Below are 14495 nucleotides of genomic sequence, written 5' to 3'. Positions count from 1 at the left end.
GACAAATGAAGTTGAACACTTTTTCATGTGTTTGTTCATTATTTATACATCTTCTTAAGTGGAGTGTCTTTCAAATCTCTTGCTAATTTTTTTAGTGAATTATTTGCCTTTTTAATATTGAGTTGTAGGAATTCTTTGCATATCCCGAACAGTAGTCCCTTGTCAGAGTGATATTTTGCAAATGCTTTCCTGGCGTGCCTTATCCTTTTATTAACAGTCTACTTGGTGAGCAAAAGGTTTTCATTTTAATCATGGCTAGTTATCTGTTTTTCTTTTGCTTCTCTTAAACCTTTGACCCATACCATGCATAAAAATTAACTCAAAATAGATGAAAGACCTAAATATCTGAATTAAAACTCTAAAACTTCTTGGAGAAAACATAGGAGAAATTTTTCATGACCTAGGTTTAGGCTAAAATTGCTTAGATATGCTACTAAAAGCATAATCCATTTTTTAAAATGTGATGAATTGGATTTTATCAAAATTAAGAACTACTGCTTAAAAAACACTGTTAAGTAAATGAAAAGATAAACCACTTGAGAGAAATTTCAAATTCTATATCTGATGAAGAACTTGTATCTGTATATGAAACAACCTCTCAAAACTAAATAATATGGAAACACACAACCCGGTTTTAAAAATGAACTAAAGTTTTGAATAGATATTTCACCACAGAATATACATGAATGGTTAATAAACACATGAAAAAGTTGATCAATTAATTTGCTGATTAAAACCAAGATTTAAGACAATTCCACACACACTAAAATGACTATAACCAAAAATCTGACAAGACCAAGTCTCGCAAGGGTGTGGAGAAACCGGAACCCTCCTATATTGTCAGTTAGAATGTAAAATGTTAAAATCACTATGGAAAATAAATTGAGCACTCCATTAAAAAATAAACTTTACCTACCACATGAAACAGCTATTTGAGTCCTTCATTTTTACCCAAATAAATGAAAGGAGATATTCATACAAAGACTTTTACACAAATATTTGTAACAGTCTTATTTATGTTAGCCAAAATCTGGAAACAACTCAGAAGCCCATCAACAAGTGAATGGGTAAACAAAATATGGGGTGTTCATACAAAGTAACATAAGTCAGAAATAAATATAAGCAAACTATTGATACATGCAACAACATGGATGGATGCCAATCTTGTTGCACTAAGTAAAAGAAGCCAGAATTAAATTCTACATACGTATTGTATGATTCCCTTTGTGTGATATTACTAGCAAACATAACATTATAAAGACACCAAGCAAATTAGAAGTTTCTTCAGTCTAGTGGTGGCTGCCACGACTGATCATAAAGGGTCATGAGAGAATTCTTGGAGGTGATTATAATTGTATAAAATTGAACTGTGGTTACAGTGGCACAAGTCTTTGCAGCAAATGTCATTGAAATATACACTTATAATAGCTACATTTTGTAGTATCAAATTATACCTTATAGAGTTTTTTAAAATGTCAGAAGAAGAAAACAACCAAGAGGGATAGACAAGACATTTATCATAGAAGTTCAAATACTATTTCACATGTGTTTTCTAGGGCTGTAAGACTAATTAATATATCTAATTGGGAGCCCCCAGATGGATAAAAATAGTTGAAAGCCATGGAGTGGGAAACTGAAAAGGATTGAAGAATTGCAACCACTAAACTATTGTCTGTGTCTATGAGTTTTTCTGTTATATAGACACAGACAATAGTTGATTATGTACTGGAACAGTAATGGCAAAATGTTTACTAATGAACCATGTTGTTCTTTCAGATTTTGAGGATATAAAATTTGCTTCTAGTTCTACTTCAAACTAATACTTTAATCCTTCTAACTTATGTTTACTTGCTTTGCTTGGATAGTTGTAAAATGATTTCACGTATCTATTGACTGAATTGGCTAAGTTTCTGAGGAAAAGCTGCAGTATTCTAAAGCTACAGTTTATGATTTGACAGATGTTAGCCCTGATATTATTTTTAATTGCGATATACCGGTAATTGACATATAACATTGTGTAAGTTTAAGATATACAATATGTTGTTTTGATACATTTATGTATTGCAATATGATTACCACCATTGCATTAGCTAACACCTCTGCTATGTCACATAATTATAGTTTATTTTTTCTAGTGAGAACAATTAAGATCTCGTCTACCAGCAACTTTGAAGTTTATAACACAGTGTTGTCGACTGTAATCACTACTCTGTGTGTTAGATCCTCAGGACTTATTTATCTACAAGCAGCAAGTTTATACCTTAAACAACATCTTTCCAAATCCCTCACCTGTAGCCCCAGCAACCACCTTCCGATTCTCTCTCTCTCTTTTTTTAACAGTTCAACTTTTCTAGATTCCACATATAAGTGATTTCATATAGTATTTTCTTTACCTGTCTGACTTTCTCAATTTGTGTATTGCTCTCAAAATCCATCCTTGTTGTCACAAATGTCAGGATTTCCTTTTTTTCTCATGGCTGATTAATATTCTGTTGTTTATATTCCACTTTTTCTTTATCCATTTGTTCAATGATGGAAACTTAGGTTGTTTTCATATCTTGGCTATTGTGAATAATGCTGCAATAAACATGAGAGGATAGATATCTTTTCGGTATCTTGTTTTCATATTGCTTGGATATATACTCTGAAGTGGGAGTGCTGGATCATACAGCAGTTCTATTTTTAATATGTCTTTTTATTTTTATTAAATTTATTGACATAATATTGGTTAGCAAAATTATATAGGTTTCAAGTGTACAATTCTTTAATACATCATCTATATATTACACTGTGTGTTCACCACCCAAAGTGAAGTTCCCTTCTGTTGCCATATATTTAACCCCTTTTACTCTCTTCTACTTCTGCCCTCCCCCCTTACTCTCTTGTAACCCTAAAACGTTGTCTGTGTGTATGAGTTTTTGTTTGTTTTTTCCATTCAGTTTTATTTCCCAGGTGTGTGAAATCATATGGTTCTTGACTTTTGCTTAGCATGAGAATCTCAAGATCCATCCACGTTGTCACAAATGACAGCACTTCATCTTTTTATGGCTGAGTAATATTCCGTTGTATAAATGTACCACATCTTCTTTATCCAATCACCTTAAAGGACACTTTGGTTATTTCCATGTCTTGGCCACCATGAATAATGCTGCAATGAACATAATACTGCATTGAACAACAAACATACATATATCTTTACAGATAAATGTTTTCAGATTTTTGAGGTAGATACCCAGAAGAGGAATTGCTGGGTCATATATTTTTAATTTTTTGAGGTACCACTGTACTGTTTTCCATAGCAGTTATATACCCACCAATAGTGCATGAAGATTCACTTTTCTCCATATCCTCACCAACACTTGTTATCTCTTGTCTTCCATATAACAGTGACTCTAATGTGTGGGGTGATATCACATTGTGATTTGCGTTTCCCTGGTTAGTGATGTTCAACATCTCTTCATATACCTTTGGCCATTTGAATGCTTTTTTTGGAAAAATGTCTATTTGGTTCCTCTGCCTATTTTTAAATCAGATGGTTTGCTTCTTTGTTATTGAATTGTATGAGTTCTTTATATATAAATTAAAGAAACAGTTTCTTAATATTGTTAACTTTCTGATTTTGCTCAAACTGGACATCAGTAATTTCAATCATTCCTCCATTCAGTCAATATTTGTTGAGCATTGATTATGTGCCAGTAATAGTCCTAAACACTGGGCATGGAATAATGATCATAAAACAAGTTCCCTAACTCCACAGAGACAAAAAAACAAGTAAATAAACCAAGTAAGTGAAATAATTTCAAAATGTAATACAGTACTGCAAGAAATATACCAGAAGGGAGACAAGAAATGATAAAAGTTTGGGAGGTATGGTTCTACTTTACAAAGTGTGCTTGGGCAAGGCACATGAGATACATAAAACTCTTGGTAGATGTGGGACAAACTGATGGGTACCTAGACCCTTTGAAAAATAATGACAGTTTGGTAGTACTGAGGCTCAGTGAAATGTAGAAATTTTTCCAAGGTCATCAACCTAGTAAGTAGCAGAGATCAAATTGAATGTAAGTGGGTTTTGTCTCCAGCTGCCACATAAGACTGTAATATTGAGTAACACCCACTCAGAAATTTTTGAAGAGCTGAAAACTCACAGAGAGTGGGAAACCCAGAAAAGACAGAAGAGTGACCACATGAGAATGTTTATCCTTCATATATACAGTTTAGTAAACTGTTTGTGGGTTGACTTCAGTTAAAATGGAAGCTTTACGTGATTTTATATAGCAGAATATAAAATGGTCTTTGAAGTTAAAAAAAATAAGGAATTTAATGTGAAATTGCCATTTGCTAGCTGTGCAATCTTAAGTTCAATTAATAACTTATCTGTGGATTGATTTGGTCATATTCAAATGGGGTAACAGTTACCATATTGTTACATTGTTAGGATTAAAGTAGACAATATAAGTGAAAGCACCTCACATATTAATGCTTAGTAATTATAATTTTCATTTCATACTCTAGCACATTTCATTTTTTTACTTAAAATAACATCTAAATATTATTTTCGTTTGAGTTTGTTTCTGAATTCTGTTCAAAGACTTTCATTACACATATAATCAATCTAAGAAAGAAAATGGATTTATAAATTGTGTTTGAGAGAAAAGAGAAGTCCCAGTGACCGCTTCCACATAAGCAAGAAATCATTTTAATTCAATTTAGAATAAGTAATGAATTCAATTTGTTAAAATTGCTTATATTCTTTGAGAAAGTTAGATAGAAATAAAATGAATCTAATAAGTCATTTGCTTCTCTATGAACACCATATTTATTTACTCAGCCGAATCACATATCATAAATATTATAAATCATTTGAACAAAGGGAGCTAGGACAATTATTTTAAATTTTTCTTCAAGTACAATTTGTTTATGTATAAATTATTTACTTCTAAAACTAATATCTTCATTTTAGTCCCAAATCTTATGTTCATATTAGCCAGAATGTATTTAATACATTTGTATTCATAGTATATATTCTCTATTTCTATATGTGCTTGTGTTCAGTTAGTGTGTGTGTGTATGTGTGTGTGTGTGTGTGTGTATATATATATATATATATATATATATATATATATATATATATATGAATCAGTATGGAATTTCAAGTTAGAAGGCCTAGCTATGAGATAACGAGCCAGTCACTTAATCTTTTGAATCACATTTTTCCTTTATATTTTATTTAATTGTTTTTTTTTATTTTTAATCACAGTTGATACACAATATTATATTAGTTTTAAGTGTGCCACATAGTGATTAGACATTTATATAACTTATGAGGTGGTCACCTGATATATCTAGTACTCATCTGATACTATACATGGTTATTACTATTATTGACTGCATTCCCTATGCTGTACTTTACATCCCCATGACTGTTTTGTAACCACCAATTTGTACTTCTTAATCTCTTCCCTTTTTTGACTCACCCCCATCCCCTCCCCCCAGCTGGTAACCTTCAAAATGTTTGCTGTATCTATGAGTTTACTCATTTATCTTGTTCTTTAGATTCTGCATATAAGTGAAATCACATTGCATCTGTCTTTCTCTGTCTGACTTACTTCACTCAGCACAATACCCTCTAGGCACATCCATGTTGTTGCAGACGGCAAGATTTTATTTTATTTTATTTGTTTTATGCTTGAGTAATATTCCATTGTATATATGTACCACCTCTTCTTTATATATTCATCTGTTGATGGACACAGAGGCTGCCTCCACATCTTGGCTATTGTTAACAATGCTTCAATGAACACGTATAGATGCACATGGCCTCTTGAAGTAGCTTCTTGGATTTCTTTGGATAAATACCCAGAAGTGAGATTACTAGGTACTTTCTTGTCTATTGTTATAACCATTGCTTTAAAGTCTATTTTGTCTGGTATAACTATTGCTATTCAGGTTTTTTGTTGTTTCCATTTTAATGAGATATCTCTTTCCCATCCATTTACTTTCAGTCTGTGTGTGCCTCTCAATCTAAAATGAGTCTCCTGCAGGCCAGTATACAAATATATAAGGGTCTTGTTTTCTCATTCATCCAGCACCCCTATCATTTGATTGGAGCATTTAATCCATTTACATTTAAAGTAATCATTGAGCCTCCAATGAGGGGCTAATATCCAAAATATATAAAGAACTCATACAAGTCAACAAAAAAAACAACAAACAGTCCAATTAAAAAATGGGCAGAGGACCTGAAGAGCCCTTTCTCCAAAGAGGACATACAAATGGCCAATAGACGTATGAAAAAATGCTCAACATCACTAATCATCAGAGAAATGTAAATAAAAACTACAATGAGCTATCACCTCACCCCAGTTAGAATGGCTATCATCACCAAGACAAATATTAACAAGTGTTGGAGAGACTGTGGACAAAAAAGAAACTCTATACACTGTTGGTGGGAATGCAGATTGGTTCAGCTGCTATGGAAGGCAGTGTGGAGGTTCCTCAAAAAATTAAGAATAGAATTGCCATATGACCCAGCAATCCCTCTCCTGGGTATCTACCCAAAGATAAAGAAATATGTATTCCAATGTTAAATGCAGCTCTATATACAGTGGCCAAGACATGGAAACAACCAAAGTGTCCTTCGATAGATGAATAGATAAAGAAGTTGTGGTATATATACACAATGGAATACTATTCTGCCATAAGAAAAGATGAAATAGTACCATTTGTGACAACATGGATGGATCTTGAGATTATAATGCTAAGCAAAATAAGTCAGACGGAAAAAGTAGAGAACCATATGATTTCACTCATATTTGGTATACAAAACTGAAAACAACAAAAGAACAAGACAAACAAAGAAGAAACAAAAACTCATAGACATACACAATAATTTAGTGGTTACCAGAGGGTAAGGGGGTAGGGGGCTTCTATAAGAGGGTAAACGGGTCAAATGTATGCTGATGGAAGGAAAACTGACTCAGTGGTGAACACATGATTTGATATATAGATAATGTATTCCAGAATTTTACACCTGAAATCTATGTAATTGTATTAACAATTGTCACCCCAATAAACTTTAATTAGAAATGAGTAAATGAAAATAAATAAAAATAAAATAAAATAATTGTTGATAGATATGTAATTATTGACATTTTATTGTTCACATTTGTGGTTTTTTTTCTTCATCTTAAAGAAGTCCCTTTAACATTTCTTATAACACTGGTTTGATGGTGATGAACTCCTTTAGCTTTTTCTTGTCTAAGACACTCTCTGTCCTTCAATTCTAAATGATAGCTTTGCTGGGTAGAGTAACCTTGGTTATAAGTCTTTGTTTTTCATCACTTTGAATATTTCCTGCAAATCCTTTTCGCCTGCAAAGTTTTTGTTCAGAAATAAGCTGGTAGTCTTATGGGAGCTCCCTTGTAGGTACTAAATAACTGCTTTTCTCTTGCTGCTTTTAAGGTTCTCTCTTTAGCCTCTGCCATTTTAATTATGATGTGTCTTAACGTGGTCCTCTTTGGATTCATCTTGTTTGGGACTCGACACTTCCAGGGCTTGTATATCTATTTCCTTTGCCAGGTTAGGGAAGTTTTCCATCATTATTTCTTTTAATAGGTTTACTATTTCTTGCTCTCGCTCTTCTCATTCTGGTACACCTATGATGTGAATGTTGGTACAATTGATGTTGTCCCTGAGGCCCCTTAAACTATCCTCTTTTTTTAATTCTCTTTTTTCCTTTTTGTTGTTCTGATTGAGTGTTTTCTGCTACCTTATCTTCTAAATTGCTGATTCAATCATCTGCTTCATCTAATCTACTGTTGATTCCCTCTAATGTATTCTTTGTTTCAGTTATTGTATTCTTCATCTCTGTCTGGTTCTTTTTAATATTTTCTATCTCCATTTTTATATTTTCTATCTCTTTGTTGAAGTTTTAATTGGGATCATTGAGCATCCTTACAACCAGTGCTTTGAACTCTGCATCTGGTAGGTTGCTTGTCTTCGTTTGTTCAGTTTTTTTTTCTGGAGCTTTGTTCTGTTCTTTCATTTGGAACATATTTCTTTCTCTCCCCATTTTCGCTGCCTTCCTGTGTTTGTTTCTATGTATTCTGTAGAGCTGCTTTGTCTCCCAGTCTTAGTGGAGTGGCTTTATGTAGTAGATGTCTTGTGGGGCCCAGTGGTACCTGAATTGGGTGCTGCAAGTATGTCCCTAGAGTGTTGTGTGTGGCCTCCTGTTGTAGTTGAGCCTTGATTGTTGATTGCATGTCAGTAGGAAGGATTGGCCCTTGGACTGATTGGTTGTAAGGAATGGTCATGACTACAGTGGAGGAGCTGTTGTCCAGGGTCTAACCCTACAGAGCAACATTCACTTTAGCAGGATTCTCATGCCTGCCCAATAGTTTTTTGAGTGTGTCATTGGGGAGGCAGCCAGGTGGTGCTATGGCTCAGTCTGAAGCTGGTCACCTGGCGTGTCAGCCCCGGGGCTTCCTAGGAGGGGCTGTAAAGCGATCTGCAGATGACTTCCACAAGTAGTGGGCATGGCAGTACCTGGGAGAGGTTAAGTTGCTAACCGTGGCTGGCTGGAATCACACTTTTTCTTATCTGGTAAATAAGTATGATAATTATATCTAAATTAGAGAGTGTCTGAGGGAATTAAAAGAGATAATGCATGAGAAAATCAATTTATAAATTGAAAGAATATTTACATTTATAGATGCTCATTGTTATTATTTATTTTTGCTCTGTTGCTGCCATGAAAGTTTTTTGTTTTGTTTTGTTTTGTTTTCACGTGATCAGGTTCATTTACAACATACAGTTTAGGAACCCATGTGTCTCTCCCTTTCTTCTCACATGCAAGTACTACCAACCTAACACAGCCAAAGCTAATATTTTTTCATTCATTTCTTTCACCTTCACCAAAAATACAGAAATGCAACCTGAATTTCTTCTTCCTGTATTTCCTTTCTTAGTTAATGAAATTGCTGGCCATCTCAAAGGTGGGATCAGCTGCTCATGCTGTATTAGTGGAAGAGAAACTTCTCTCATAAGTATGAGGTGAAGGGTGCTTGAATATGCTAAAAATGGGCAAAGTGTCTCTGTATTACGACTCCTGCCCCTGATTATCATAATTACTAACACTTCCTGAGAGTTGAATGTGCAAGTCACTATGCTAAGCATTTTCCACTATTTAACTCACTTAAAACAACCCTGTAAAATTCTTATTATTTTCTTATGCCTATTGTAAAGATAGGAAACTGATGCTTTACAAGTTTGAGGACCCACAATTAATAAAGGTCAGGCCTAGGACTTTTATTACAATTATCACATCCTTAACCACTATGCTAGTTAACAGCAAAACAAAATTCAAATGTTGAAGTTGAAACTTCAGTGATAGTTTCCAACTGACCCAGATGCTGCATCACCTTACTAGCTTTCTTAGGGATCTGCACTGTAGCTAAGCCAAATATGGTATCCACAAGGTCTCATTGCCCTGCTTTTGTAGATTGAGTTCCATGATTTACTCTGCTGTTTCCCCTAAATTAAAGGTCTTTAAATAAGAAATAAAACAAATTAATAGTGTTTTACTCACTCTATATATAAATTTTAAAATGTATTGTCTCATTCTCTGAGGCAGGTTTCTGTTATTTTCCAACAACAACAAATCTAATTCGACAGACATACTAGGTACCATGCAGTGAAACATTAATGAATGTGTTCAAAGTCACTGGCAAAAATTTGGTGAAAGAAAAGAAGTACATCATAAATAACTGATTGTTTCAGGTATGTTGCTATAGGCTGAAAATGTTGGGGCAAATCAGGTTAGCCTGGTTTGAGTTTGGGGAATGTCTGCCTTTACTGTTGTAAAGAGTACAAGGTGTAAACTTAAAAATAACTGACAATCTTCTGAACTCCCATTACTGAAAAAGAAAGAGAAAAACAATCTGGTTTACAAAAATTGACTTTGTGTTAAAATATATATTTGAGAACATGTTTTAAAAGTCGGATCAATTACTTCCTCACTTTCTAAATGGTACTGTTTGGTGAACTCTTACAGAGAAATACTTGCTGCTTTCCAAACAAGGCAATTATGTTTCTGACAGTGCAATTGATAGCTTTAGGTTAACCAATTTTTTTCCAAGTATAATTTAGTATTCGGAGTCTTTTTAAAAGCAGGAGGTGGGATAGAAGTGAAAATATGACTGTTTGAAGTATTCCTTTTTAATTGATTTCTCTTTCTCCACTACTATGTGCTCTCATCTTGCGCATACAACAAATTCATAAATAATTTGTAGCTAGAAATGCCTACTTACTGTGCACATCTGCATGTCACCTTGAAAGGTCATGTAGCTAGTTTAGATTCTAATATACTTAAGTTTGTTTTTTTTCTTTAAGTTATTCTGTGGATGAGATGTAGATGATGGGGCTCAAAACACACTACCCCAAAATATGTTACCTTAGTATATTGAATATATTAAGCTGAAGGAATTTGACAAAACAGTAGAAGGAGGAAGGTCACTCTGAACTTTCCCCTGCCCTTCTTCCCTGAAACAGTTCAAAATACCCTCATGTGAAAGATTTCCCCTGTATCTGAGGAGCCTCCTTAAACCTAAAGGCAAAGGCACACAGAGAAGAATCTTAATAAACAGGCCTTACTAAGTTTCCCCTGCTCGACTCCACTTCGCTTATACTCCTTAACTTTTCCTCTGTGACTGTCCACTTCATCAAACCGAGCTAAAAATACTCACGTCTCCCTGTTTCTTCAGTTCTTCACATCCTTATGTGTCACATAAAACTTATATTAAATAATGTTATGTGCTATTCTCCTGTGAATTTGTCTTTGTTAGTTTAATTTTCAGATCCAGCCAGGGACCCAAAAAGCATCTTGGAAAACTTTTCTTGCCTCCCAAAAGAATATAAATGAGTATCAAGTGGCATTTTTGTATGCTTATCTCTACATGCTCTGTGAGAACTTCAGCCTCACTCAAATTTATCATTCTAAAAAGTTCTAAAAGTCCTCATAAATCAATGCTCTATACTCTGTGAAGTTCTCTTCTTGTCTACTATTTGCTATCCTTTTTTTTTTTTTTTTAAGTTTTCTTCATTCAAGCTTGTGTAATGCGTCTGCCCTCGCTCATACCTAAAACAATTATGCACTATTGGTTCTTACTTAGGATATCACCATTCTTGCTGATAACCTTGCCTTTTGTAAGGTTGCTGATACTCAGTATTGAGAGGAGCCAACATTTGTTATGTCTTGAAGGCACTGATTTCCTTTCTAGTGACTTCTGGCCATCAGGGTTCCCATACTCTGTCCTCCCAATTCTAAGCATTGGATACCTGAGGCCAAAGGGATGGCACTCTTCTAAGAGTAACATTTTCTGTGGCTACTTAAGACACTAAAGCTAGTGCTGATCTTTTTGTGCTTTTAATGACCAAGATTTTGTGTGTCTGTGTGTGGTCTCTTCCTTGATAATGGCTACTCTTTCACTTTAAGCTTAAGACAGATAAGCCCAGTAGAAGTAATTCTGTAAGACATCCCATTCCCTATATTCAGATGTCCGTGGCAACTTGTATTTTCCAGCAGCTTTTTTCACGATAAGAGAATACACAGGATAAATCTTGTCACTAACTTCGGCATTTTAATGTTCTCTATTCCTATCATCAGGAGTGTAGTTGTCTCTTTACCTCCCTCCTGGAGGTTCAAGTGCACAAGCCATACATCTCAACAGAAAGGGATTTTTATTGACCACCATTGAATTGGTGCTACTCACTCATTTTATCCATTCCAGGCACTGTGATCTTGGATAGAATTGTAAATTAAGCTCATCTCATTTGTGTATATCCCTCCTGAACAACATATGAAAGGATTATTTTGATTTTGCTTAAGCACTGTGATAAATGCTAATATAAATTATTTCATTCAATCAATACAATATACTGGAGATACAGGTACATATTGCTGAGGCAACTGAGGCTCAAATTGGTTAAGAAACTTGTCTGAGGCCAAATTGCTAAGTGGCAAAGCTTTACTTTGAATTTGTGTCTGACTTGTCTAGGGATTTTCTTCTCTTTACCTTCTTTCTCTTTTTCTTTTTTAAGGAGACTTTTATAAATTTCCTTAGCTTTTGCTTAGAAGACCACCATTTGTCTTTAATGCCATATGAGGCACAATAACATATAATAATAAAAACAGTTGTTCTTAATTGAGTGTATCCTACATGTCAGCTATCAAGTTTGATTTTATTAAGAAACTAGCTATATTAAGAATATCATGATAATTATTTCACCAAAAGTGGAAAAAAGGAAGTGATACTCCTGAGATGACTGAAAATGTTTGTATTTAGACGGTATTGTGGTAAAAAGAGGGATTATATACCATTGTGTTCTCATGACCAGGTGCTCCTTTTTTGTTTAAGTTTGCTTTAAAATAAAGGATAAAGTTGTGGAACACATAAGAAATAATACCTAACAAGTTGCTCTTGAGAATAAATAAGCTAATTATTAATAAGCTTATATTTTCTTTGCAGAAATCTTGTGCAACATGGACCAGAGATTCACAGACTCCATTTCTGATGAAAGATGTAGGAAACCGAGATTTGGAAAGACAAAGATCTGATTACAGGTAAGAGCTCTAGCACTTGGTATATTGAACATCCTTTACCCAACTGATGTTGGAGGTGGAGACATCTTCTTCAGCTTTCTTGGTGGAACCTGGAACCCGGCAACTTCTAGAAGGAGCTGCTGAGAGGCCAGTCAAGCTAAGGTAGGAGGCCCTTATGCATGCTTACCATATATGAGATTCTGAGATTGAGGATATTTTGTCTTGCGATCAAGTGTTATGAAAAGTAGAGGAATGCTGTACTTGTTTGCCTAATCTGTTTTTATCATCCTCTCCCACTCATTAATAAGTTTCTACTCAGTATCATGGTCGTTGCAAGAACACACTTTGATTTGCCTTACAGATCAGATGTGGGATAAGAAGGGGAATGAACTATTTTTACTGCTGAATTAGGTCGTCTAATCAGGATAGCATCGTACATGACTTAAGGTGTGCAATAGATCTTAGAGGGGCCCAACAAAAACTGCGTACAGCCCAATAAAAAGTAAGAGAACATTAGCAGAAGTTCAGGGACTCTGTTCTCAGCTGAACTGTCCCGATTTTTGAACTTCAAGTTCTTTGAGATAACATTCCTCTCTCTTTTTCTTTTAGTAAATGTAAGACCTCAAGGAAAAGTGTTTTAATTCATTTTCTCTGATAATCTTCACAAAACTGTTGGAAATATGTACTATTAACCTGACTTTAGCGATGAAGAAATACCAAGACTCTTAAGAGTTTGAGTAACCTATTTAAATTCTCACAATGAGAAACAGTAGATCTGGAATTCAGTCACAGCTCAGCTTGACACTAAAGCCTATGATCCTAACACCACAATATGTTATATAGCAAGAAGTCTAAGAAGCTATTTACAGGTCTTTTCCACAATAGGTTTTCCTTTCCCTTGTCATAATAATGATGGTAAGTCTTATACTACTTGGTTCAAGAATTCTTATCAGGCAGAACACCACAAAGAAGGCAACACTTTAAATTAACCTATGCTAGAATTTACATTCAATCAAAAGATATATATATTGGTTTTCTACTATGTAAGAGTTATGTACTAAGCACCACATGACTCAGCATGGGCTTGATATTAAAATAACACAAAAAAAGAAATACTGCAAAATGGCCTCTGGGCTAACTTCATGTACAGCCGATTTCAGTTTTTCCTGGACCACATGAGAGTTTCAATTCAATTAAGCACCTGTAATCACTAGGTATCTAATTAGAAAAGAAGGGGCGGACTCTATATCAGGTGCAGTAAATATATGAAAAAATATTTCAAAAGAATATGTGGTAGTGACTCCAATCTCTTCTATGCTTCATTGCTCATTCCTCATCCCGAGGTAGAAGATTATCATACTGAGAACACTGAGATATAGCTGATAACAATCAGTTGTTGTCCGTATACGTTCAACCAGACTATTGCTGATCTGGACCTCTGTTTCAGTTGTTTGTCCTTTTCCCATCAAGGAGATCAGGAGTAGCTGAATTGTACATCAAAGCTTTTCTGACAAAGCAAAAGACACATTCTGTAGCTTCTTGCCTGATCCACCCCCTTATGCCACCATAGCTCCTGTCCATTACATACGGATGCACTAGCTCTTCCCTCGTCCTTCCACTCGCAAATCTGTTAATTATTTATTGGCATATTTCTTTCTAAACACCAACTGACAAGGAAAGAAGTATCTGTTATTGATCCCAAACTTTATCTGACTCACAGAAACACATTTAGCAATACTAAAAATTAAATCATAAATGTGGCCGGGTTGTTCTGCTGAGTACAGCGTAATGTCTGTTACTCTGAATGTTACATGTCCCAGTCTATCTATTTACTTAATCTTGAATGATAGTTCAGTCTAAAATAGCATCTACTTCATAGGGTGATTGTGAAGAT

This window comes from Rhinolophus sinicus, linkage group LG05 (assembly GCF_036562045.2).
Source record: "Rhinolophus sinicus isolate RSC01 linkage group LG05, ASM3656204v1, whole genome shotgun sequence".
Classification (NCBI taxonomy): domain Eukaryota; kingdom Metazoa; phylum Chordata; class Mammalia; order Chiroptera; family Rhinolophidae; genus Rhinolophus; species Rhinolophus sinicus.
This window is presented reverse-complemented; position numbering follows the sequence as displayed.